Source organism: Saccopteryx leptura, chromosome 9 (genome assembly GCF_036850995.1).
Source record: "Saccopteryx leptura isolate mSacLep1 chromosome 9, mSacLep1_pri_phased_curated, whole genome shotgun sequence".
Taxonomy (NCBI): domain Eukaryota; kingdom Metazoa; phylum Chordata; class Mammalia; order Chiroptera; family Emballonuridae; genus Saccopteryx; species Saccopteryx leptura.
This window is the reverse complement of record NC_089511.1, coordinates 31,309,867-31,314,316: the sequence shown is the minus strand read 5'-3', so window position 1 is coordinate 31,314,316 and position 4,450 is coordinate 31,309,867. Positions and strand designations below refer to the sequence as shown.

Sequence of the window (4,450 nt, the reverse complement as noted above, 5' to 3'; positions counted from 1 at the left end):
TACCTTTGAGAAGAAGTCACAATGCACAGCTCATGCTATGGAAATGAAGAGTTATACCCCACCTTCTTGAAAGCACATCATCTACAAAAATTATTTGAATTTTTAAATAAGATATAGACATAACTTCATCAAATAGAATAAAATGCTATGTATAGTTTCTTTTGCCTTTAGTTTTTCAGATTCTACTTATTTCCAAAGTTACTTAAATAAGCTCCTTTCTCCCACACCCCCTTCTCGAGTTTGCTTCATACATTTGTAATATAGTTAAATTATTTTGTCACATTTGTATTATATCCTGGGATTCCACTGACTTCCTAAATGATTTTTTTTTTAATTTTCATTCACTAAGTTTCGCTCTTTACATGGTAAAGTTCAATGAGTTTTGATTAACAGAATGCCATTTGTTACAATTATAGCATCATATAGAATAGCTTCACTGCCAAAAACACTCCCCTATGCTTCACCTACGTAGCCCACACTCCTCTTTCCCCACAGTGCTGGAGGCCACTTATCTTTCTAATATCTTTATGTCACATAACTGAAATCAAATATGTAGACTTTTTAGACTGGCTTCCTTCCTTTTCAACATGCATTTAAGATTGATATTTGTCTTTTTGTGGCTTGATAACTCATTTTATTTTTTCACTGAATAATAGTCCATTGAATGGATGGACCACTGATTTATCCATTGAACTATTGAAAGATATTTTGGTTGCTTCCAGATTTTGATGATTATGAGTAAAGCTGCTGTAAACATTAAGGTGCAGGCTTTTTTTTTTGTGGACATAGGTTTTCAAATCAGTTGGTGAAATAACTAGGAATGTGCCCCTCCCTAGAGTGTATGATAAGACGGTTTAACTTTGTAAAACAACTGCCAAACTGTCTTCCCAAGTGACCACACTATTTTGCATTCCTACCAGAAATGATTGAGGGATTTTATTCTGAATCCTTGCCAGGAATCGGTACTATCAGAATGTATTTTTTTAATTTTAGTCATTTTAGTAGGTGTATAGTGGAATCTCATTGTTGTTTTAATTTGCAATTCCCTAATGACAAATGATGTTTAACATCTTTTCGTATGCTTATTGGCCACCTGTATATCTTTGCCCATTTTTTAATTGGGTTATTTCTCTTCTTATTATTGAGTTTTAAGGATTCTCTGTACATTTTGACTAGTCTTTTATTAGATATATAAATGTACTTTGAAAATATTTTCTCTTAGTCTGTGGTTTGTAATTTCATTCTCTTAACAGTGTCTTTTGTAGACTTTGTTCATTTTAAACAAATTTATAATGTGTAATTTATCAATTTTTTTCTTGGATCATGCTTTTGGTGTTGTATCTAAAAACTCATTGCCAAATCAAAGATCACCTATCTTCTAGAAACTCTATAGTTTTTGGTTTACATTTAAGACAATGGCCCATTTTAAGTTAATTTTTGTGAATGGTGCCATGTCTGTGTTTAGGCTAGCTTTTTATTTGTCTTTTGATTTTGTTTTTTGTTTGGCATATGGATGTCCAATAGATACAGCATCATTTGTAAAAAAGAGAATTCTTTTTCATTATATTGCTCCTTTGTCAAAGATTAGTTGACTATATTTATGTGGGTCTATTTCTGAGCTCTCTATTCTATTTCATTGATCTAATTGTTTATTCTTTTGCCAATACCATATTGTCTTGATTATTGTAAGTCAGTGATTTTTAACCAGTGTGCCATAATAGCACAGTTGTTACCACAAAAATTTTTAAAACATGCAATACTTATTTTGTCAGGGGCACTGAGCTCTTTTCCTTTAGGCTGTCAAATTAAAAATGTGACAACAGGAACTTTCCAGAACACTCGGTGAGAAGCAGAGGAATGGTGGCTTATCAAGCTGCATGCAGCAATGATCCATTCCTTCATACCTGCCTTGGCCTGCTCATCACCTGTCAAAAATGGTAAAATAAACCACTTACTATGATGTTTTGGGGGTCAAACCCAATGCCACCCAGGAAGAATTGAAAATGCTTACAGGAAGCTGACCTTGAAGTACCATGATGATAAGAATCCAAATGAAGGAGAGAAGTTTAAACAGATTTCTCAAGCTTAGGAAGTGCTTTCTGGTGCAAAGAAAAGGGAGTTATATGACACAGGAAAAGAATAGGCAATTAAAGAAGTTGGAGCAGCTTTTGGCTAACCCTGGACATCTTTGATATGCTTTTTGGAAGAGAAAAGATTCAGAAAGAAGAGGTAAAAGTGTTGTGCATCAGCACAATCTTAGAAGATTTATATAATGTTGCAACAAGAAAACTATCTTGGCAAAAGAATGTGATTTGTGACAAAAGTGAAGGCCAAGGTGGTAAGAAAGTAGTAGAGTGCTGTTGTAATTGCCAAGGTATTGGGATGCAAATAAGAATTCATCAGATAGTACCTGGAATGGCTCAGCAAATTCATTCTGTGCAAATGGAATGCCAGGGCCATGGGGAACGGATCAGTCCTAAATATAGATGTAAAAACTACAATAGGAAAAAGATAGTTCAAAAGAAGAAGATTCTAGAAGTTCATATTGATTAAGGCATGAAAGATGGCCAGAAGATAACATTCCATGGTAAAGGAGACCAAGAACCAAGATTGGAGCCAGGAGATAATAGCATTGTTTTAGATCAGGACCATGGTGTTTTCACGCAATGAGAAGAAGACTTTTTCATGTGTACGGACATACAGCTGTTTGAAGCATTGTGTGGCTTCCAAAAGTCAAAAGCTACTTTTGACAACCAAACCATAGTCATTACCACTCATCCAGGTCAAACATGGAAATATCAAGTGTATGCTAAATGTAGGCATGCCAATTTATTGTAGACCAAATGAAAAGGGTCACTTAATCATCAAATTTAAGGTACTTTTCTGAGAATGGCTTTCTTTCTCCTAATAAACTCTCTTTGCTGGAAAAACTCCTACCTGGAAGGAAGGAAATAGAAGAGACTGATCAAATGGATCAGGTAGAATTGGTGGACTTTGAACCAAATCAAGAAAGATGGTGCCATTACAATGGAGAAACATATAAGGGTAATGAGCATCATCCTAGGGGTGGTGTTTAATGTCAGACCTCTTAATGGGGCCAATGAATAACACTTACTAATGGCATTTTATATGCAGTAGTGAATGAGTGAAGGACTGTAATCATAATATGCTCACTGAGGAGGGGATCAAATTAAGGAAAAAATATATACACATAACACAGAGAGATAGATGGCAGGATAGTAAATCATGGAGGGAAGGGGGAAGGTGGTGGGAGGGGGCAACAGGGGTGTCAAGGAGAACACAGGAAGGGGAAGGAGGGAGATATATTTGGGGGAACACTTGTAACTATGTAAACGCAACAAATTAAAATCAATTAAAAAACTCACTAAAAAAATAATAATAATATGCTCACTACTTGTTATTGTTTTGTTTTAATATTCAACTACAGTAGTGTTTTAAAAGTTAAATGAAGAATAAACTCAAATATAAAAGCTCTGAGGACGTCACGGAAATGGCGCCGTGAGCAGCGCATCTGACAGATCTCCCCAAAATCACAACAAATTTATCAACTAGAAACAGGAAAATTTATCTTCGGAGCATTACGGAGTTCCACACAAACTGAAAGCGAAAGGACTGTTATCACTTGAATCTGAGAGACGAGGGTGTGGAGGAAGCTACCGCAGGGACGTTCATTCAAGCCGCGAGGAAGTGCGCCTGTGGTGAGTCAGCCCGCACTCGGGAGCCGCGAGCCGCCGCCGCGAGCCGCCACTGCGAGCCGCCGCGAGCAGCGCCCGGGTCGGTTGCAGAGCGAGCACCGCCGACGTGAGCAGCCGCCGCGAGCAGCCGCGAACAGCGCTCGGTTCAGTTGCAGACCGAGCACCGCTAACGTTCCCAGCGGCCCACGCACGGAGAGCGGGAGAGGCCCCAGGGCGGTATTCCCTACTTGGGAGATTCTCTCTGTGGGCGGGGCACCTCACCCAGCCATTCAAGCTAACAATCAAGCGTTGGGGGAGGGGCGCGCGCAGGCAGCCTGAAATACCTTCGGGAGCACAGCTGCGACCCAATTACTAAAATTAACTTAACCCGTGAAATCTGCGCACCCTCGGTTCTAATTGATAAGATCTCTCTCAGTTCACCGACCCAAGACAAGAGGCGTGATATTTTTTAGTGCCTCTCGCTAAAGGGATGGGGGCAACTTCTGATTGATAGAGCCTCCATATTCAGGGATAAATGCTAACAAGAAGGACTTGGCAGATAATAAGATCTATACTACACTAGTCGCAAGCAGAGACTAGTGCCTCTTCTTCCCAGCCAAAACAGGCTACAAAGTGTGGAAAGCCTGGGTTGAGAGGTCCAACTGAATGCTAGGCACTGAACAGTCACCTTGACAACAATTGACTCCCACCCCCACCTGATTACACTGGAGGCCCTGACTGCCAGAGCCTTTCCC

General features: G+C 39.2%; 1 pseudogene; it reads left to right on the top strand.

The window, feature by feature from the left end:
• Nucleotides 1-1,934: 1,934 nt before the first annotated feature.
• On the top strand, nt 1,935-3,092 carry LOC136380981 (dnaJ homolog subfamily A member 1 pseudogene; annotated as a pseudogene).
• The last annotated feature ends 1,358 nt before the right edge of the window (nt 3,093-4,450 follow it).